This window comes from Myotis daubentonii, chromosome 17 (assembly GCF_963259705.1).
Source record: "Myotis daubentonii chromosome 17, mMyoDau2.1, whole genome shotgun sequence".
Lineage (NCBI taxonomy): Eukaryota > Metazoa > Chordata > Mammalia > Chiroptera > Vespertilionidae > Myotis > Myotis daubentonii.
This window is the reverse complement of record NC_081856.1, coordinates 17,467,457-17,490,998: the sequence shown is the minus strand read 5'-3', so window position 1 is coordinate 17,490,998 and position 23,542 is coordinate 17,467,457. Positions and strand designations below refer to the sequence as shown.

Here is a 23,542-nt window from a genome sequence, read left to right as displayed (position 1 = left end):
CTTGCCTCTTCCCTAGCCTTTGTGCTTAAAGGTTAAATCAAGCTCCTCCACTCCTCGACTTTTTTTTCTTCCTATTCTTTGATCCTGCATTGAAATCATAATGCTGGATTCGTGACGTCACTCTCAATTGTTTCCAGATGGTTTCTCATGATCAAAAAGAAGGTGAAGCCAATATATGTTAGTAAAAAAAGTAGATCTTCAAACGGGGAGATGGTTGAGAAAAGAAAGAGTATAATAATAATAATGTTGAAAATACAAAACAACTATAGGTAAATTGCCTTTTCTCTCCATCTTAAAATAAAGTCTTTGATCAATTGTGCCAATGTATGAAAATTTGAACTCTAAAGAGGCTAGACAGCTTTCTAAACGCAAACATCAAAAGCTTTGCTTCCATTAGAAAAAATTAAATCCATGATACTTTGAATGGATTTGAAATTCTCTAAAATGAGCTCTAATAATAACCTTTACAAACAGAAAGAAAAAAACAGTAGGTTATGTGGCTTCATGCTACCATTTTCTCTGGTACATTAGTTTTCCAAAGATGGCATTTTGGCTTGTACCAAATAAAAGGGCAAAGGTTACCAAATGCAAGCCTGGGGAAGCCAGAAGAGAGAGCAGCTATTACAATGGAGGGGGAAATCCAAGCTGTCAGCTCTGAATGGACAAAAATAGCATGTGTGAAATTGACAACCAGCAACAGCATGGCACCTTAAGAAGGGCCAGGAAATGAATTCAACCAGAATTTCTATTTACTGTTTTAGAGCAGCAGTTCTGGTAGAGATTTACTCAAAGTTCTTAGAGAGAAATGTCCGGGTCTGTGATAGCTTTGGTAATATTCAATTGTTCAGAAAGCAATTTGAGCAAATAAAATATCAGAATGAAAATGGTAGAAAAAATGATACAGAGACCAACATAAATAAAGAATAAAAATCATCCCTCCCAAGAGGCTCTGTTAACAATTTGGTACATTTGCCTCCTCTTACACCATGCTTTGTTTTACAAAGTTGAAACCAACTTGTACACATAATTTTGACTTATGCCTTTTTATTAAGTGTTATATCATAAATATTTTCCCATGTCATGAAAATGTCTTCATAACCATTGTTGTTCATGTTTATAGACTATTCTGTCATATGAATATACAGACCTTAATTCACTTAACCACAATTAATTCAGCTACTCTTCCCCCATTCCTTTGTCCTATTCCAATGTAGTTTCCACTGAGCCACTAGAGTGATCTTTTACAAACCTGAAGTTGATCTTGTTACTCTCCTTTTTTTCAAGCCATTTGCTAACTAATTAATTGCTCTTAGGAAATATCACTATCCTGAGCAGGCTCTTTGGGGCTTTATGTCCTTGCTACTTGGAAATGCAGAATCTATACCTCTTCCCAGACTTAATCAGCACCTCATTTTTACAAGATCCTGGCTGATTCTTGTGCACATTAGGATTGAGACCTGTTAGTCTTCATGATCTGGCCCTCCTGCCACTGCACCAGCCTCACTGAGACCAGCCTTCTCAGGGATCCCTCTGATACAGCAGGAGACATATACCCGCAGAGCCTCACTCTCATGCCTCATTCCCCACAGAGCCTTCCCAGGTGCTATGGACTGAATATTTGTGTGCCCCAGATTTCATATGTTGAAGCTCTACCCCTCAATGTGATGGTATTCATAGATGGGGTCTTTAAGAGATAATTAGGTTTAGATGCAGTCATGAGGTTTGACTCTTCATGATCAGGTTAATGCCTATATAGAGCATAGTGTCCCTCTCTCTCTCTCTGTCTCTCTCTCTTCTCCTAACCACTCACCTGCCTGCCTGATTGCCCCTAACCACTCTGTCTGCCAGCCTGATTGCCCCCAACTGCCCCCCCACACCAGCCTGATTAGGGTTGGGGGGCCGATTGGGGGTGGGGCTGGCCATAGGGAGGGGCTGTGATTGGTGGGCTGGGCGGCCACCCCCCCAATGGGGTGGGGGTGGTGATCGGGGGCCAGTGGCCTGGGGGAGTAGCCATGGGTGGTTGGCCAGCCAGCCCCGCCCCTGATTGGGGGGGGGGCAATCAGGGGCGGACAGCCACGGGGAGGGGCTGTGGGCCTATTGTGGTGGGGCAGGTTGATCAAGGGCGGGGCTGGCGGGGGGGGGGTGGGCGTGGGTGTGTGGGGGGGTAGATAGTGGTGGGAAGAGAGGGGGTGTTTGGCCGGCCAGCCTGCTCTTTTTTTTTTTTTTTGGCAACTTTACAGCTTTTATTTGTGGTGCCTATGCTATGTCTGAAAAATACCTTCTCCCCCTGCCTGGGACAGCGATGGGGAGGGGCAGCAAAAAATAGAAGACGTCCCTCCCTATTGCACACAGACCCTATATGCAGGCTCACCTGGCCCAGGACGGTGGGATGCTTGGCACATTCTAGGATCCCTGCTCAGGGGCTGGAGGGGTGACTGGTGGCAGCACACAGGAGAGGGGACCTCTGGGTGGCCACTCTGGTCCTGGCTACTGGTCCTGGCACTTCCTCATCCTCGGTTCCTTCCTGGTCCTGCCTGCAGCCCTGGTCCCCCTACCTGGCTCAGCCTCCCGTCTCCATCCTGGCCTCAGATGGCCCCTTGGCTCCTGGGGGCTCTGTCCTCCCCTCCTAATCTGGAGATCTCAAGGGAGGTTATGGCTTCTCAGAGACTCCTCGACAGCCCTGTCACTCATGTTCACACAAAGGAAGGGGTGCGTGTGGCAGAAGCAGCTGTATAAATGCGGGTGCAGGGGCAAGTCCTCCGGGGTCACTTGGACAGTTTGCTGATGATGCGGATCAGGGCCACATTCTCATCCTTGAGGTGCTGGTTGTCAGCTCGGGGGTTGGACAGGCCCTTCAGACGAGATCGGGCGCGTTCAGGGTGGTATGGCCGTAGACTGGACAGGCCCTTCAGCTCCTCTTCTAGCTCAGCAGCCTTGCACTTCAGGGCTGTGCAGTCAAATCTCGCCAGCTCCAGGAGGGCCGGCCTCTCTGCAAAGCGCTCCTGCCTCTGCGTGGTGCGCTCCAGCTCCACCTTGAGCTGCTCCAGCCGCAGCGTGGTCTGGGTCAGGGCCTCGCGAAGTCTCTAGTTCTCAATGTGCAGCTTTGTGTAGAGCTTCCTGAAGCCTTCCTAGGGCTCTTCCGATTCGGGCTGGGGTTCTGGGTTTAGGTCCTGCTGCCTCTGGAGGGGAAGGGCTGGATTCTGGGCTGATGTCAGCTGGCTTCGCCTCCTCCCCCTTCGCAGGCCCTCTCCTCTCCTCGCCAGCTCTGCAGTGTTCCCTGGAGGCCTGCGGTCCCTGCCCTGCCCCTCAGGCACCTCTGCTCTCTGGGCAGGGCCGTCAGAATTCTCACCCCCAGGGACTCGGGGCTGCCAGGAAGGGTCCAGGCTCTGTGCACCCTGCTCTTGATCAGGATGGGAGAGTCTGATCAGGGGCAGGCCGGCACGGGGGAGGGGCTGCGAGGTTGGCTGCTGGCCCCATCCCCTGACCAGGCAGTTTGCTGGCTACAGTGGGCGTCATAGCGACTGGCCCAGTCAGGGCCATCTTCTGCCCTCTTGCCAGTCCCCAGTCCCAACACCGCCTCCACTGCCGGGCTATCAGGCCATTGGGATCACCAGCTCATCCCTGGCTGTTTGGGGGTTCAGGCCTGTGGGAAAGCAGGTGCCGGTGACTTCACCTGCATGCGTGTGTGCCCAGCCGGCGGCTGATGGAATGCACTGCCCACTTGGGGCCGCTCACACCTGAGCAGGTAGGTCACTGGCACTGCCGCTGCCGCTGCTGCTGCTGCTGCTGTTGGGGCTTGAGGCACTGACGGAGGCTGCGGGGCATGCCCGCGACCTACCTGCCCCGGGTCAGGTTGCACAGGGGATGCCCGGGCGGGTCACACATGGGACACCTGGGCGAGCCAGCCTATTGCTGCTGTCCCGCCCAGCCGCCCCAGTCAGGTCGCACACGGGATGCCTGGATGGTGGCGGGGGCGGGGGGGGGGGGGGCGGCGATCACTGCTGCACCGCCCAGCCGCCCCGGGTCGGGTGGCATGGGATGCCCGTCACCCCGGATTGCAGATAGCAGGCTCGGATGGTGGCAGGGCAGGCAGGATGGCGCTGTCCCGCACTGCCTGCAGTATGCAAATTAGCCGCCATCTTTGTTGGTGGTTAATTTGCATATCATGCTGATTAGCCAATGGGAGGCATAGTGAAGGTACAGTCAATTACCATGTTTGTCTATTATTAGATAGGCTATGCAGAATAGGCAAATCCACAGAGATAGAAAGCAGCTCAGTATTGCCAGGGGCTGTGGAGAGGGAGGAATGGGGAGTGACTGCTTTGTGCTATTTTGCTTCATGGGTGAGAGGCTACCTCTTGAGATGATGAAAATGTTTTGGAACTACATGGTGACAATGGCTGCACAACATTATGAATGTAGTTAATGTCACTTAATCATACCATTTTAGAATGGCTGAAATGGTGTATTTTGTTATGTATATTATACAAAAATTTAAAAACTAAAGAAGAGGGGGAGAAACAGAAAGAAAAGAAACAGGCTGGGAGACAAAACAACAACAACAACACAGATGAAAACAAAAACCAACATAAAAGGATTCTAAAAAAATTACTTATTTACTGTGAAGCCCAGCCATCCTCCTTTTTTGGGGCAACTCTTAATATTTGATGCTGTTGGTAATCAGGGCTTCTTAAAACTTTTCTATAGTCTCCCATGTGAAAAAGAAATGCTTCTTTTAATCTTAGTCCTTAGGCAGCGGCCTGCTCTTTCTACCTTACCTCCCTCAGAAGCGTCAGCTGTCTACATGCAATCATCCTGCAGGCGTTTTTAGTCCTCACCTTTCTCCTGGGCTCAGAGATGGATATTTCCAACTCTCTCACCATCATCTCATGCTTAACACATTCATAATTTCTCCCTAAAAACATCTTCCATCTGCTGCTTTTCTCTTGGACCATTTTAGCTAGTCATCCGAATTTACAGAATCCAAAACCCAGGAGATGTGAGTTGTTAAAGCCACATAGACAGCTGGTGCACTCAACTCTGAAAGGTTGCAGTCATCTTTCACGCAGTATTTTCCTTCATCCAGGATCTCCCACTAGTCAGTAAACGGTGTTGATCTTTCCTTCAAATGGTCTTTGTATCCACCTGCACCCTTCCGGCCCCACTGCCAAGTCCCAGATGCAGGTTTTCAACACCTCCAGCCTCATTGCCTGTGGTGGCCTCCTGGCAGGTCCCTGTAAATCCACCCTGCACCGTGTGGCCAAAGGAGCATGCCTGAAACCACAGCAGGCTTGTGTAGAAAGGTTTTGGGAGATCATCAGATCTGTTTTACTAAGCAGAGAGAGTGTGTGAGCCAGAGCAAACCTCTATATCCTGTCTAGGTCCATGCGATTCCCCGACTATTAAGATATGGGAGGAAAAAGTAATAAGGGATGAATCTCAAGATAATCATGACCCCAGACTGTCAGCAGGTCCAGTCTCTGCTCGAAGGGACTACACCGTCACAGAGTCCTATGGAATCACACAACAGGGAACTCAAGTCCATCTCTGTGTGGGGTTTGAAGAATTTCACAATCCAGGCACTCTCTGTGCTCCTCCCACCAAATGGGGCAGCAACATCAGTACAAAGGAAATAGAAGATCTGATCCAAAGTGAAAGTTCCCAGGATCATTTGGGGGTAATTTGGGAGCCACACTTTGGTAATAATATATGGCTGCCTAGTGGAGGGTCCTTGAGTGCCCCTGGGGTACCAGAAAACTTCCAGGTGGAACTTGAAGCATTCAAACATTCTTGTTTTAAAATGCTAGAACCCTTTACATTTACCCTTTGGCTACTTTGAAATCTAATGTCTAATCCCATAATTGAGTTCACAATATTTTAAACTGTTATCAAACATCTTTTAGGGATTAGAACATACTCTTGGTCCAAATGAAGCATCAGGCATGATGTTGTCCTGAGAAAGTAGTGCATACAATTAAAATTCCCCTAGGATTAATGAAGAGTTGGAATGATTAAGAATGGGATTTAAGGACTGCCATGGGAATATTTACCATATTTTAAAATGTCAAATGCATGTGGAGATTAGGTCCTGCCAAAGATGTTGAAACTTAGAAAAATGAAAGATGACAAAGGATCTGATATAGGGAGGGCAGGTGTACATAAGCAGATGCACTTACCTCCACATTATGTACTATCACTTGAGCATCTTCTGGGTCTTAAATGCTCCAGTGCCCTGGGGTTGGCTAGGTGGGGGAATGAGATCCCTCTCATTAAGTGCAAGAGATAGATCATTCACTGTAAGAAAATTCTTTTTTAAGGTTATGAAAATCCAACTGAGTACATTTTAAAGATCTTATTGGTTTTATTCAACAATTAATGAATTGGGCAGCATCCAATCTAGCAGATACAAAGGCGCTCCAAGGAGCTGCAAAACATTGATCTTATTGTTTTTATTTTATTTAATGATTTTTTTCATTGATTTTTATAGCAAGAGAAAAGGAGAGGGAAAGAGAGAGAGAAATATCACTGTGGGAGCAAAACATCAATTAGCTGCTTCCTGCATGCCCTCCATGGGGGATCAAGCCCTAAACCTGGGCATATGCCTGGACCAGAATCAAACCAGCAACCTTTTGGTGCATGGGATGATGCCAAACCAACTGAACCACACCGGCCAGGGTGAAAATGATTTTTTTAATAGGCAAAAGGAAGCAGGAACAGGAAGTTATACTAAACAAAAAATGTGGGTTGGTTATTGCAAAGTTACTTCTCTTTAGGGGATGGCAGGGTTCTGACAGGCAGATTAACTCACTAGTATTGATCAGGAGACTCCTAATAGACTGGTTTAAGATTCCATTTCTGAAAGGGCCAAAACTGTAATTAAGTCTCAGATTGGTGCTATGGGGCTTAGCATAAGTGACTCCATTTGGGGCCTGCTGTCTTTTTCTGAGCAGGGTTCAGGTGTCTCTCCTTTCAGAGCAATAATGGTTATGGTGGGCAGTCAGATAGGCATGAGCAGAGCAGGACAATAGGCCAGGTATAGAATGCCACCAGGACAGAAAGTCCTGGACACCTAGCAACGAATTTCTGGAAACGGGCAGAACTGGGAGAGCAAGTATTATTAACTAGGACCTTGGAAATAAGTATTGTTATGGGACCTTGCCCCTTTCCTGCCCTAGATGGTCATATAGGTCAGATCCTCCCCCTGATCTTTTCTCCCTTGGCATGTAGCTAGTCACGCGGTAGACCCCCAAACCCCCTTTGAGAAGAACAAGGAGGACTGGAAAAAAAACCCATCTGACTTCCATACATGCCGAGAGCCGGTCCATGCTTGCTGTTTCAAGGGACCTGGCATATATGGCATACTGTTCTTAATATGTTTGCTCACCTTCTTGGCACTATGTGTTTTAACCAAGGTCTCTGAGAAAGGTTGTTTCCCCAGGTAGGGATTTTCCCCTGAAGTTAGGGAGGGAATAAAACCTCTTAACTAAGTGCCAGGCGGGTAATTAATCACTTTAACTACGAACAATCATGTTTAAGCTACATAATCTTTACTCCCTGGATTGGAGATAAGAAACGCCCTAACCTTTGGAATAGAGATTGATAGGATTGGAATCAACTGGTATAAATACAGATGTAACAAGACAGAACTTAGAAGACAGAACCTACACAGAACCTAGACACAGGAACCTACACAGAACCTAGAGACAGAAGAACTTCGCTGGAGAGAACATGGCAAAAGATCCTGGACAGAAACTGGCCACAGAACCTAGAGACAGAACCTAGCAAGAGAACCTGGCTGAAGAACCTAGAGACAGAACCTGGCTACCGAACCTGGATAGAACATGGCAAGAGAACCTGACTAGAACCTGGTGATTGAACCTGGCTGGAGAACCTGGACAGAACCTGGCTGGAGGTCCAACCCCAGCACATACAAAGACAGGGGATGATGGGACAGGCCCCGATAGGTCAGCTTAAAGAAGGAGGCAGAAGTGTAATCACTCGGGCAGCCCTGGAATGCTTCTGTTGCGTTCTGTATATCTGAAAACAGCAGTGGCACCTTACATGAAAAATTAAGACTTACCACCATTAAAAAAAAAAAAAAGGAAAGAAAGCAGTTAACCCTCTTTAAGAGGTCAAAAGGAGCCTGAGCCCAAAACCCGGGGGAGCTCTTTTGAGACACCAGCTGGAAACTTTCTTTCCAGTGTTCGTCTTTGCTTTCTGAATAAACTTTCTCTTGTGACTTTGGGTCTAGTCTCTGAATTTTTTCTGAACCAGAACTCAAGCACCGAGGCCTACTTGTACCATTTACATGGGGAGTTATTTCTACAATTTATAGAAACCTCTCCCTGGATTAAGGTACTCTTAGACTTCATAAACATATATAGAAACATGAGGGGACTCAGGCAAACTGATAGAGACTTTTGATGAATGACCCTCCCATCTTAAAATTCTCATAAATAGGAATTAGAAAGTTGAAACAAGGACAAAGTCATTAGTGATATAAACTCTGAATGTAGGAGTTCATATCCAGGATCTGTTTCTTGCTGGATGTTTAACCTGGAGTAGAGCACGTTATATTTCTAAACCTCAGTCCCCTTTCTATCAAATACAGATACTATAGGCTCTTCCTCATTGACATATTGTGATGTTTAGTTAAATTAACCTGGTGAATATATTAAAAAGCCTCACTGATAGTGAGTGTTCCAAGACTATTAGCTATTATTATTATGGTAAGAATTGGAAGAAGAAAAAACAAAAAGAATTGGAAGAAGAAAGTCCTTTTAATGGTATAGATCAGGGGGAAAAGGAAACTCTAAATAAAGAGCAATTCCTTTAAATGAAAAGATAGGTCAATGCTGCAAGGTTTACTTTAACAGGAAAAAAAAATTAAATACTTTTGAAAAATAAAATCCTTTCAAACAATATAGTTTTTTTAAAAAAAAAATCATAGTAATAAATCTCTACAGTGTATTGTTTTATAGCTTCTGGCTTTAGTGTTGTAATTGATGACATGAAAGGCAATTAAACCATTAATTGGAAATCTGCATTGATGCAAATCAGAGAGGAAATAAACTACCGCAACTTTAGCTTCTGACATATTTACACTTGAAATCAAGGCTTTTGTTAAGTTAAAGCAGAAAGAGCCACTTAGCATAAGAAAGAGTTAACACTGGTTTAGGGATGTCCTATTTAAAAAAAAAAAGTTTGTTGGAAAATACTTGACAAATCTGCCTTTTAAAGCAACTGCAAAAATATTGTGACTGCTCTTTTGACAGTCTTCCTAGGAAACTTAGCCAATGTGAAAAAAAACACGTGGTTGTCAAAATAATAAGTTAACTATATTTTGCAAGTATTAAGAGAAAAAGAAACAGAGTTTTCGATTTTATACCAGTTGTGGGTTTTGTATATCTTACTGTGTGATAACTAAGAAAAATTAGCATTAAGGATGGGTGAATAATGTCAGTTTGTTAGATATATTCCTAAAAAGGTCTAACAAAATCTAAGCTTTTATTTAGCTTGCAGAAATTACATTGGCCTATTGAGTAAGTATCTGAAGATTGCAGCTCATTTAAAAAACTATATATTTATGGAAATAAACGTTTTTATTAACATCTGTAAGCTTTGGTTTCTCAGTGAAGACTGTAAGAGTAATAAGTATGAGTGTGCAGCTGTTTACCAGCTGTTACTCAGAAACTCTTACACAAGTACTTACTTCCCAGTAATGTTAAGTGAGTACTAGAACCACATTACCTTCCTTAAAATGAGAAAGACAGGTATGTAGGGGACTATATTCTGCTTTTGAACAGCTATATAGTCAGCAGGTCTGTTTGTATTCAGAAGGGCCTTCAAGCTAACTACTTAATCTCCTTAGACAAACTGAGCTATGTTGTTCAAGCAGTACTTGGAAATTTTACCAAGACAAGCAACCCACTAGCATTGGAATCTTTTTATTGAAGATCTGTTATCGAAGAAAGAGCATCCAGCCTCAGATAAGAGTTTAAGAGTTTATTTGAGACAAACTGACGACAATTGCCGGGAAGCAAAATCTCAACAGGTTAACAAAATGCTCGGGAGAATGGCAGTTTTGTAGCCCATTTTATATGTCAAAGTAGGAGACGTGAAGATGGTTACGTGGTAGATTAGGGAGGCAGGAGAAAGCAAAGCCGGGAACTCTCTCGGACTGGACAAAAAGCAAAACGAAGGGGCAATTACTTCTTTTACATTGATGGGTATAGAGTAGTTAATAATTCACATTTCTTGCACATAGAGATGGAATGCAGGAAACCAGGTAACAATGTGATCTGCTCTGGTGGGAGATCTGGTCTGAAAAAGGAGATTACTCTTAACAGTTCAAAGATATGTTATCTTCGATGCACAAAGACATTAGGTAATATCAAAGGTAAAAAAGCTCCAGGCCTAGGACGTGACTACCTACTACGCCTGGCTTTTAGTTAGACATTTTTACATGCACAGCGCCCTGTGAAATTACTTTGGTCTCTGAGTTTGCAAGGCCCACCCCTCAGACCATCCTTGAGTTTGTCAGGTTCAATATATGGCCCCTGTTTAGTCCACACTATTGTGTAAATGCACTGTGCAAAGTCCTAACGAGAAGGGATGAATAAGACACAGTTTTTGCTCCCAAAGAATTTGTTATTTTAAAATGGATAGTTTGGGACCTAAGAGAAGAAAACTCTTCCCCCTTGTTTCCCTCTAACAATAGTTATTTATTTTTATTTTATGGAATTACTTTTGCCCTATGCATCTATTATTTTATTGTTTTCTGTTGTATTGGTTCAGCGATTACTATTTTGCCACTAAATTATTTCACTTCTTCAATTTGTTTGAGACTCAGCTTTACACTTTAAAGTTTTCAAATAAATGTCAGAAAAGCAGTGAACTCTACTTTTTAAAATATGATCCTGGTTTAGGGCCAACATGCCTGTGTTAATTTTCTAGACATTAGGCAAATGACAGGGACATGTTCCTGCCCTAAGTCCCAATTGTCCTATGGCCCTAGCAAGGAAAAATTTCAATTTAGAATCTGATGTCCATTTCTTCCAAAATCAATATAACATTAATCTCATTGACATATCCCCAAATCTCTAATCCTGTATATTGGAAAAAACACTCACCCAAAAAACATGAAAGTAAGAAATGAAGATGATGTGTCCCATAGGATCTATCTCACTTTTTACAATAAAGCATGGCCACAAGAAAAATAATTTTCTCTATTAAGTGAAGTTCTGTTGCATTTATAATTATATCTACCTAACAACTCTCATGTCTTTAAACACTCTGGTAGCTTAAAGAAGAAATGCTGCATAACTAAAGGTATTTTATGCATATGAATTCACCGTAACTTCTCAAGTTATATAATGTAACACCAATAAAACATAAGTACTCCAGTTTAAGAAAATCTTTGCATTTTTAATTTTGTTTCTAATAAAAGTGCTTGTTACTATGGAGAGAAAAACATGTGAACAAATAGTTTGAATCATGGGATTTATTCCCTATTCCAATGACTTAGACATTCCTTATCCTTCCCAAGCCTCGCTTTTCTTAAATCTAAAGTAGGGATTAGATTTCTTTTCTTTTTTTTTTTTTTTTGAGGGGGGGGGACTTTCCCTTACCCTCCAAGGTACTTTTGGCTGGTCAAATAATTAAATTTTCATTTAACAGATTCACAAGAGAAAAGCATCAAATCTAATTGAATACATGCGTATGGAAACCCTACATACATGAGAGAGTTAGAGACCCCACATACATGAAACAGACAGACAAGGAGGATGAGGTATATAGGGCATTCTGAGCCAAGGATGAGGTAAGGCCCCTTGGGGCTTCAGAGGGGAGGAAGGTCATTGTCAGGATGATAAGAGCAGATGTTCAGTAATTAGAAGTTTGCCCTACCCTATAGAGAGGTCATAAAAAAGTTATTTCTGCTAATAACTCTATGGGCAAGGCACCTAATTTGAATTCTTTAAGGGAGAGGAAAAAGTTTCTCTTGAGCCCGCAGGGTCTCGATTGCCTTCAGCTCAAAATAATCCAATGTCAAAGTGGCGCATCTTGGGGAAGCAAGTTCTAAGCCCCTTCAATGTTGTCTGTTATTCCTTCCAAAAGCAAAATCCTTCTGTACCCCCTGGACTTAAGTGATGCCCAGGCTTGCATCCAGTTTTCTACCCTTTTTTCACACCATTTACCTTTTTTTTTTTTTACACTGGGAAATATACGCATTAAAAATGAAAGATAATTATCTGTATTTGACTCATTAGGTTCAGGGTATACTCCACCTCAAACATCCGCAACGCTACCTCCAGGGAGACCAAACATCATCCAGTTCTTATTACCAAAATTCACATTTTTCTCATAGTTGCTATCCATACTTCCTAATATTATGTCTCATAAATTTAATTATCTGCTCAAATGAGGACTAATACCCAAGGCCCCAAACATCGATTTCCACAAATAGGTATTTTAAGTAGGATTTTTAAAAATTTGGCTACTTTGTTGCCATATTCTGTTGGATCTACTATCTTTCATTAAATGACTCTACTTATGGGTCACTGTTTTATTCTAAGTGCTTTGGCACTCCACGTCACCCTTCTAACATTTACAGGGCAGCTACACATGACTTCAGCGTTCTTATGCTTGTGCTTCCTGGAGGAAACTTTACTTCAGTGATAAAACCATGCCTCTGCCATGATGGCCACCACGGGCTCCAATGTCGCCTCCCATGTAGCTTATTCAGTCATCAAAAACGTGCAAATCTAATGCTTGTCCCATAGCATGCGACTTCTTTTACCAAGCAGTAATTTATCCTCTCTTTCTTAGAAGGATTTGGTTCAATATGAGTAAAGGCAGTAGAGTTTAGTAGAAGGACACTAAGTGAATGTGAGTGATTTAGAAGTGCATGATATTTGAAATGACAAGATTTGTTGTGTATCTACAGACACTTTATATGATATGAATAGCGATAGGCTAATTGTTACATTTTTAGCACCTTGGGATTTTAGATGACATTTGTTTTAACGGAAAAAAAAAATCAAAGGGAATGTTAACATCAAAGAATTTATCTATTTAAGGAACCTCACAGATTCCCATATTCTAGCAAAAAAAACACCGGTGATCAGAACTTGTCCTTAGTTAATACTTAGATCACAGATGACTTCAGGGTCAACCTCGGACACACTTTTAAGAATAAAGCATTTCACCAGAATTAGGAGAATCTTATTCTCTAGCATTACTTGTATGTCCCAACAGGTATATCCACAATGAAACACGGCCATCACAGAAGATGGGCTTCTCAGCTGTCGATATCTTCTCAATTCTTGAAGGAGGTGGTTTGCCTCAAAATAACACTGAATACAATCGAGTTGTGTCCAAATTAAAGTCAGCAACATTATCAGAGCCCGTGGCTTGCTGAGTTCTCACAATTCCAACCATTCACTGAACTCCCCCCCCGACCCCCTACAGCAGATCTTTCCCTGTCACACTAATTTCTGGGGACTCAGCAGCATTGCTTGCCCCCAGCCCCATGGCACAGGGCAGCCTGTGACAAGCAGACCCAGGTTGCTCCCCTCCCACCAAGTGCATGGAGTGCTCTCAGCCTCGCTGATCATTTGTTTACTGCGCTAAGTCAGGATTCTTGGCCCACCGGCAGCCCAAGGGGGAACCATGGTGTCTTAAGTGCATTAAATCTTCGTATTAGCCCCCTGGCTTGGTCAACCTTTATGTTGGCTTTGTTCTCTTTTTTTCAAGCATGACAAACAAGTGGTTTTTCTTTTTCAACTTTAATGATTCTTTAAACAAAAAGGGGTAGTTTAGGGCTTTCTCCAAGGCTGATAGGTGTGTCTGTTTAATGAGGTTTTTATTGTACTGTATTGGCTTCCCTGAAAAGAAATTACGGGCAGCAAACAGCTGATAATAGAACAAGACGGGAAGAAACAATAACCAAGAGGAGGGAAATTAGTGTGGCAGCAGATGCAGGCGGTGCAGTTTGGGGATTAAATGCCACTTGCATTCTCCCTCGGCCACCACTGTCCTAGCAATAAAGTGGATGTGGGCACTGATGTGCCAGTTATGTGTGCGCAGAAGATATGGCTATAGATATAGACCCAGCTAAACGGCCATCTGTGGAGGAAGAAGGGTGGTGAGCTCAGCCCAGACAAAGATGAGTGAAACTCAGAGTGCGGGTTTACAAGGGCTGGTCGGTTACCATGGAAACTAATTGGCGCTAATAAGTAAAGGGACATTTTAACTGTGGGAACAGAATAGGAGGGCCTATTTTTCAATATCACCGTTACCTACAATTAATTTTTTCATTTTTACGAGTATCCTTACTTAATTCCTCTAATGAAGCTCTTCCCTCTGCACACAGCCTCACCCTCATCAACAAACATTACATTCAGATGCTGAATACCGTCTTTTAAAATGTGCTGTATTTCAGGTTTAGATCTTTCAAGACAGAATCAATTTCACTTTTTTCCCCCCCCTTAAAAAATAAACTGTTTTCAGATGGCAAGGAGAAAGGAAGGGAGGGAATGGAAAGTTCTTAACTTCTAAACTGACACTGCTGAGCACTGAAGCTGGCTACAGGGAGAGGGAAGCTGGGACCTTATCCTACAGCACCAGCTTCAGGTTTTTCTTTGAGTTGATTTTCCCTAACAAAAGCATTTCAGAACAGCAACCAAAAAAAAAACCCCAACAAAAACACACCCGCAGAAAAGTGTCTTGTGGACTCCTTTTACAAAGGTGGTGTTTACAGACACTTGCAGGGAGCAAGAATTAAGATCATAGCAAATGGGCGGTAGCTACTGCTCAACGTGTACTTTTCTTAAAGCAAGTTCTAAGTAGAACAAATAGCTGAAGGTCTCAAAGAGAAGTCGTGACTGAGATTTAATGAAAAGGTTGACAATTAAGTTAGAAGCAAAGTGTGTTAAAAAGCACTTTCAACAACAATGTGGGGCAGAGCCGGGGACACTTGGGAAATGTCTTTAAAAAGGTGTGTTACAAGCACAGGGTTGATAAAACACCTTCACAGTTTCTTAGGTTTTACTTTTGTAAGTTAATTTCCAGTTTAAGAGAATGCAAACTGCATTAATAATGTCTCCGGGGTCTTCAAAATCTATGCAGTTGAGGTAGTCCAGATTTCCAGACGTGAGCCTGGTTGGATTAACAAATATATATATATCTATATATTTTAAATGAAAAAAAAATTGCCTTACAATAATTGGCACCATTAAAAATTTTATGGTGCCCAAGAGAAGTTTTAGCCCTGTGGTGCCCCTTGCCATTGCTGAATGTCTCTGTGTGGATTATGTATCTGGATTTAGCTGATGAGTTGTAGTGGTTTAGTGTATCTACTATCTATTGTGAAACGGACACCTCATAATCACTTCTGGGAAGAAACTGAGCAAATGAATCAGGACTTCAGCCTCTAGTTCTATTTTTCTCTCCTTCCCTACAGCCCAGTGATAGGAAAAATTCACTATCTGAAAATTATAGTTCTCTAATCTTGTGCTTCAGAAAATTGTACCAGGAGTCATTTTTAAGTATCGTAACATAATATCACACAAAAAAATCCTGAAAAAAACAACAGCATGCTAGTCAAGTCAGTTTTGCTAGCTATTGAAATACTTGTTTGTGATACTGGCGCTCTGAGTATTTGATAGCTACACCTATATAGCTATATCTATTTATAGTCTAGATTTTAGTGCTTTAAGCATGTTTAAAATTTGGGGGTGGGTTTTTTTTTTTCCAGTAGTCCCCCTCACATTTCAAACAAATTCAAAATTTAAAATGTTGGCTTCCCACACACACTGTCAGGGAGTTGCTAATATTTCAAATTCCTGATTTTCAAAATTCCTTCGAGGTCTGATTAACTTTTTCCAAAGCTGAGATTGCGGCAATGAGTTTATTTTCAGATAATCTCCTAAAAGTGGTGTAAGAAGTATAGCCATTTTCTAGTTCAGGCTGCTATCAAAGTAATTAGTTCTATAAAACAGTTTAGAGAAAAGAAGAAAGGAAGAAATGCACCTAAGAAGGAGGTATTGAAATGACCCAAAATGGCAAACATTTCAAAGCAAAATTGTTAATGAGCTGTTTGAGCGATATGGACGTTATAAGTGCAATTAACTAGAAGCCCATAAAAATAATCAATGACAGAGAGCAGCTCTCCGGTACCGGCTGCTTTTACAAAGCGATGTCTGTGGACGCAGCAAGTGATGTAGCTCAAGCCACCGCTACCTATGGGCGCGCGTGCTATTTTCCACGCGTAGAAACTAAAAGGAATTCCACTGTTTCTGAAGTTGAGCCTGTGGCAAACAGTGAAGCCGTGTGTGGGAACAGAGAAGTTTCTGCTCCAGGCTGCGCCCCCACCCCCCTTCCTCCCAAGGAATGCTGGAGGCAGCCACGATTTAATCAAAGGAAGGTAGGAGTTTAGATTTCAAAATGTAGATGTCACATTTCCGTGCAAACCGCTCCTGCATGAACGCTTTACCAGGATGTCAAGAGGAATCTTTAATTTCGGGGGCGAGGGGGAGAAGATTGCCCTCCCTAGGTCGGCAGGAAAAGATTTTGGGGGGTTTCTATGCGTCCCACGGAGGGTCCCCGGCGTCCCCGGGGAGCGCAGGGAGTTGCGAAAAGTAACGCGCAACTGGCCACCGGGAGGATCCATTCCCTCCACCTTCTCGCTAGCACCTCCCACTTCTCTTTTTATAGCCGCCCTTTCTCTGAGCCAAGCTCAGGTTACTGGACCGGGAGTTCTCCGACCTCCACTTTCAGCCCTGCCCTCAGCCTCCGTCGGTGAGAGGCACCGGCCCCAGCAATTGGATTGGGCGGCCCGTCTTGACACACCACTGTGCTGAGTGCTCGAGGACGTGTTTCACCAGATGGTTGGGGTTAGTGTGTGTCATCACGTTCGAGTGGGGATTAGGAGCAGGAAGGCTGCCTGGCTGGAGCTGTGTGGTCTCCTGCAAGGGAGAGTTGCAGGCATCAGAACGACTTTGCTGGTGGAGCAGGAGGAGGGATTCCTTTTCTGCAGCCCCAGGAAAAGCAGGGTTTGTCCCCCCAGGTAAAGTCAAAGAATGCCTCTCTCTCTCTCTCTCTCTCTCTCTCTCTCTCTCTCTCTCTCTCTCTCTCTCTCTCTCTCTCGTTTGAATGGAATGCTAGCACAGCGCACTTGTCAAAGCCAGTTGTTACCATGTTCAATGCTGCTATTGTGCGGCTGACAGATAACAGGGAGCGTCGCTTGGGCTTGGCTGTCTTTGCAGAACTAGCACTCCTGCTGCCTTGCTCTGGAAGGTGTAGCTAAGGAAATGCCTTGTGGAGCCGTGTGTGTGCCCTTTAACATCCGCGTTGCAGACTCAAAGCGGGAGCTAGATATTGCTCCCCCAGGATGGATGAGGCCAAGAAAGCCTCCGTGTTAGCTTTCAAAATGAAAATTCACTTCCAAACTGTTACATGTTACCGCTGCATTTATAAAGAGTCTTGTCAGGGGCTATTACTGAGCGGCTGGTAGAGATGAAATGCTTTCTTAACTGATTTTTGCAATGTTGATTGTGTCTGATTTACGACGGGCCGCGGTGTTGTTAACCATCTTGGGGATGAGGCTCTGAAGTTGGAAAACTCCTTAAGAGCAGCCGCAGCCCTCCGAGCAGCTGATAGGAGAGCTTTAAAACAGAAATGCTCAGAGCCAGAAGAGAAACAGAAAAGGAGGAAGTGGGAACATGCTCTTTAACTTAACCCTCAGCAGCTGCAGGGAGCAGTGGGCGGTAATTCATTTGCAGATCTGTTTGTGAAAGTTTTACAAGTCATTGAAAACTGCTGCAGCATCTCTGTAATGGATCATTAAAGCCACTACATTTATGGGTTTTAAACGGGCTATCTGAAGTGTTAATTAAATGTAAATAGATTTTTTTCAGGCTTAGTTATAAACAAGCGTGTTTTCTTTGTTTTTTTTTTAAAAAAAGGTCTTCATTATAAATTAATCATTGGAAATGAATGGTCATCCTGATGCTTGAGCAACAGATAATGAGTTTTCAACCCAATATGTAACGTAACCACTCTGCCCAAAGCACCCACCAAAATTAAGTCAAATTGAAAACAACAGTGGGATTTCCATACTATGCTTAGTCTGTGGTATAAAGAAGGCCTTCCAAATGGGTGCCCTGTTTCTACAGGGATCAAAAACTAAATTTTCAGTGTTGAAATGTTTGATCAAGCTAGGGGAGTCGGTGAGGGACACCTTTTGCGCCCTCACAGACTTGCCTCCCTCATTAATATTCATATACCGGTGGTGCTCAGGAGTCTGGCTCCCAGCGGACTCTCACGTTGGGTGGAGAAACCCAACACCATTCTCACCCGCCACAGGTGAAGAGGCTCAATGAATAACACTGTATGCGAGCTCTTCTGAAATAGGAGCTGCTTAATAGGTTGCATAACAGGATTTATGGCTCGTGCTTTGTGATTTTTATATTCATCTGAATAAAGATGCCCATAAAGTTATGTTTCAAGTTGCATTATGTACACTTTTTACAACCAGATAGTCGATGTGTTGAATTCCCTTCTTAAAAAGTTATGATTCCGACACTATTTTAGTGCAGTGTTTACTCGTGATTCAGAATGTGCTCCGGATATGGTCTGTGCAGCTCAATGAGAAAATAGCCTCACAAGTAGCCAGGCGGTTATTATGACTGAGCATTATCCGATTCCCAATATTGCATAACCAAAACAGGACTAAGTTCGGAAGCTGGAGTCTTTTGGAATTCCAGTCATTCCATTTTGGCTTTACAGTGGAACTGGGGTTTGGGAAACTGGCCCGTGCTGCCTCAGGGTTCGGACTACACACTGCCTGTGGCAGGTCCGGTGCTGACTAGAGATGCCATTTTTCACTATCGCAGAAATATTTCAGGAGAAAATGTTCCTCCTCACAGATGCGCTTCTCCGGGAGGTGCGGTGTGATGGCATCTTACAAAGGCAAGTCGCCGTTTGGCCACAAGAGCCCCACAGCATATGTTGCTACTGTCCAGACTGACCACCAGGCCACCTGCCCAGGGAGTCTGACAATATGGGGCAATCACCAACCTTCCCACCCCGACCCCACCACCACTGCCACCAAGTCAATTGTGCATAGGACTAGGCAAGATGGAAACAAGAGCCCAGCCGGTGTGGCTCAGTGGCTGAGCATCGACCTATACACCAAGAGTCTCCGGTTTGATTCTCACTTAGGGCACATGCCTGGGTTGTGGGCTCATCTCCCGCAAGGGGCATGCAGGAGGCAGCCAATCGAAGTTCTTTCTCATCAGTGTTTCTCTCTCTCGGCCCAACCCCCCTTTCTCTTCCTCTCTCTCTAAAAAAAAAAAAAAAGTCAATAAAAATATGTTTTTTTTTTAAAGATGGAAACAAGAAAGGAAGTGTTGAGGAATAATCAATTCACACCTTGAGAAGACCTCATTGTGTGTTAGTCCCCCTAATATGAAGTCACTGAGCAAAACTTAAAAGGGTCTGCTTGAAAGACAGTGCCCACAGGGCAAGCCCAGTCTCTTGTCACATTCTGAATCGACTGTTCCAGATGGTACACATGTAGAGACATATTTACGGTGACTTCTGCATACCCCAGTTTGACACTGGGATTCTTTGTGACAGCTCTTGGCTGGTAGCACACATGAATTTCCCATCAGTATTCCAGCAGCTGTAAAAGTGTTTGAGCACCAGGGGTCTCTGGCTCAGGGAGTGAAGAGCAACTGGGGTGCAGATCTCAGTTTGCACTATTGATGCATCCCGCTAACCTGGCATGCCATAAGGGACGCATCCTCAAGGTGGAACACTGAAAGCTGGATTCAGTCATTTACAAAACCCATGTTTATGGTGGGATGGAAAACTAGGGTACATCAATTCAGGTAGTCACTGAACTCAAGGTAAGTTATGAGTAGGGACCTCCATCAAAGAACTAAAAGGGTCCTACTCTGTTTTTTCCCCAAGGAAAATTATGTGACTTCAGGGACATTGTTGTGGTCATTGCCATTGTAATAATAGAGACAAATGGCAAATGTGACACTTGGCATTACTTTTCTTAAGTATGTCTGTATATCCATAGGGGGATGGGTAGGAGCTTGGTTCTTTTGTGTTTTAGATTTTAAATGGTTTTATTTTTTTAAAGATCCATGAAGTGGATTTCTGATACTGAGTATTGAGCTTTCCCCAACCACCGCCCTGTGGATGTGGCCAACCAATGGGTCAGGTCAAGACATCTGGTCTTTTTTGCCCTGTGCAATATTTTTGGATGGAGAGCATCAAGCAAATTTAAGAGGGTTAAAATTTTTAAGAAGGTGTTTCTAAATAGATTCTATTTTAAAAATCATAATTATTGACTTTGAAGAAAAAGAGGCTCATATATAAAATTAAGATTTTGGTCATATGGTAAATTTACCTACTTTAGGTTAGATCCATGGTGGAGAGGGGAGGCGGATTGGTATTTGAAAGATTTTTTTGGAAAAGTTTGTCCTAAATATGTTTCCTATTTAAAATATTTTCAATTCTATCTCAATATGCTGGGAAGAAGAAGAATTAGCCTGGTAGCTATTTTTTTTTTCTTCTCACCCCATAGCTAATCTGTCATCAGATTCTGCAAGTCCTTCCTTTCAAATGCCTCCACATCTGGCCCACAGCTACCACTCCAGTGTGATGAGCGTATCACATGTGGCTCATTACAACAACCTCCTAACTGGTCCACTGCCTCTTCTGTCCACCATGGCAGACTGAACTTCCACAAACACTTCCTCCGTCAAAGCTTTTCCCAGCTGGGAAGTCCCACATGCACTCTTGGTTTGAATTTCTCAGTCTGCGGGGCTGGCCCTCTGTTATTTGGCCCCAACTTTCTGACCCTATCTCCCACCAAATTCCTATAGCAATAGCAATCTACCCTTTGCCTGCAGCTAAAGTGGCCAGGTCAATGTCCCCTGTTCCGGGTCTCTTCTCTAATCCTTAACCATTCCAGTTTTCTATCTGGTTATCTGCCAAATGAGAATTTATCATCATGTATGTGGTTTCTCCTAGTTCTGTGTTACAAGACTGTGTGTAGAACGTCCTCATCATGCCTGCGTCTACGTCCTGCAAAGTTTCAGCTTAAATTCCACCTCCTCCAAGAAGCCTCCCCTGACTACTACATTTCCTGGTGATATTTTCCTTAGCTTGAAGATGAGCATTAGTTACCTATGATTTGCACTTAGCAAAATCACCCTGTTTTTAATCCTGCTTTCTACTTTGCCTTTTTATTCCTTGACTCCTTAGATAGGCGGAAGTCTCCTAAAACATGGACTGGCCTGGTCCACTTTGAGCCCCACAGAAAACTTAGTATGTCAGTCATTAATTCTATCTATTTATGGTGTGTCTTTAGCCATATCTTCTGCCACCAAAGACAGGGAGATAGGAAAGAGAGATTGAGAAAAAGGGGGAGAGAGAGAGAGAGAGAGAGAGAGAGAGAGAGAGAGAGAGAGAAGAACTGCTTTGGGCATTTAGGGATTTGGAGTAATCGAGTTAATGGATCTGTAGGTTGACAAGCTCACAGGGACATTCAAACGTCCCAGGCACTTTCCCCTCTAGTTCTACTACAAGAGGAACGGGGAGGTGGGGGGGGGATGATGAAACCTGAATGGTTGTATTTTGGGGTAGCTTAGGAAAAATGCCTCTTAAACAGAATATGATATTATTGCCCCAAATTAAGCGTATGTATCATATGAAAAATCCTTATCTACTTCAGTTTTCTATAACTATGGTAGAAATTACACCTATTAGCTGCCCTTCTATGTTAAAAAATTTCAAATATGATTTGGAAGCAGGAAGGTACCGTCTTTGGGTTGAGACAGACTGGTGTTCTAATCCAGGCACCACCTCTCACTAGCTGTGTGGCTGTGGACCAGTGACTTCACCGCTCAGGTCTTAAAGTCTGTAAAGTCTGTACAGTGGAGATAAGAATACTTTCCTTGGGGATGTTATGCAGAAAATGCATTAAGCACCTGGCTCAGCTGCACGTGCAATACATGGAAGAGAAAGAAGGCTGGTTGGTGCATATAGAGATATGGATCTAGGTTGCATGACTGTGTTCAACTTAGTATGTCAGTCATTAATTCTATCTATTTATGGTGTGTCTTTAGCCATATCTTCTGCCACCAAAGACAAGGGGGGTAGGGGAGAGAGAGAGAGAGAGAGAGAGAGAGAGAGAGAGAGAGAGAGAGAGAGAGAGAGCTAGCTGCTTTGGGCATTTAGGGATTTGGAGCAACCGAGTTAATGGATCTGTAGGGACAATGGTGACAGTTGAATACACTTTGCTGGGAGGAGCAGAGTCCTGGGTCCTGCATGAAAGGATAATAAAGAGCAGGCACTGGGCCGCAGTGCTGGGGAAACAAAGGGCTGAGCGGTGGACCCCAGCGGGGAGTGGAATTCGCCACAGGGTCATGTGCTCTTCTTCCTTCCTCCTGGCCCACTATTTAGAAAGAAATAATAACTTGGCAAAACATTGTAGAGAGTCAGGTCAAGCTTCCAGAAGTAATTGGTAAAGCAAGATACCATTTAGACAAAACAAAGGGGCTTGGACATTTGCCGTCCCTCATGTCCAAACCAAATGTAACAGAAAGCTGAAAGCAATCAGCTTGAGCTGGTCCGTTCCCAAACTCGGCATCCACCATCCACCATCTGTGGCTTTTCCCCACCAGGGCAGCAGCTGGCTGAGAAGTCACCTAACAGAGCCTGAATGCCACTGAGCAACTAGGTCCTTGGACACCGGTCATTCAATTTCAGTTTTCAGGATCTAGGGTTAGATCAAAGAATGTTCTCTCTGATCCTGATCATCTGGTCTGCACCTGCCCCAGGCCCCGGGAGAGGAAAGGAATGGAACTCCCCTAGGATGAAGGGCAAGGCAGTATTTCAGAAGATCCCTCCCTCTCCCTAGCAAACGTGTCTATAAACCTTTCAAAACGAAGCATAACAGTTTGTTGCTTGAACTCGTCTTCAGCTGTAGCATCTAAACTAGCTCCATTTGCCCTCAAACTTCGTGATCCATGTTCAATCATGCATTCAAACTTAGTTAATTAAAGCAAAAATGTGGCTCTCCACTTTACCTTCAAAGGTAAATCCTTTTCCATTCTGGTTTTTAAAACTATACAGCTACAAATCAGTAGAAAACTATTTCTACATTTTTCTAAAATGTGAATCTAAGGGACTTGGACAGTGATGCCGAACCTATGACACGCGTGTCACCTCATTTTTTGGTTGATTTTTCTTTGTTAAATGGCATTTAAATATATAAAATAAACATCAAAAATATAAGTCTTTGTTTTACTATGGTTGCAACTATCAAAAAATTTCTATATGTGCCCTAACTGGTTTTGTTCAGCGGATAGAGCGTCGGCCTGCGGACTCAAGGGTCCCAGGTTTGATTCCAGTCAAGGGCATGTACCTTGGTTGCGGGCATATACCCAGTGGGGGCTGTGCAGGAGGCAGCTGATCGATGTTTCTCGCTCATCAATGTTTCTAACTCTCTATCCCTCTC

General features: G+C 43.6%; 1 protein-coding gene across 8 annotated transcripts in view; it reads left to right on the top strand.

Annotated features, from left to right (window-relative positions):
- Positions 1 to 16,739: 16,739 nt before the first annotated feature.
- Positions 16,740 to 23,542, top strand: part of SULF1 (sulfatase 1) — a 173,837-nt gene continuing 167,034 nt past the window's right edge. For 4 of the 8 annotated variants that reach the window (XM_059672934.1, XM_059672935.1, XM_059672936.1 and 1 more), the window contains exon 1: positions 16,741 to 17,068. The gene's annotated coding sequence lies outside the window, so the exon portion shown is untranslated. Of the gene's footprint in view, positions 17,069 to 23,542 lie in introns of all 8 variants that reach the window. The other 4 variants (XM_059672944.1, XM_059672943.1, XM_059672937.1 and 1 more) reach the window with 2 other exon arrangements.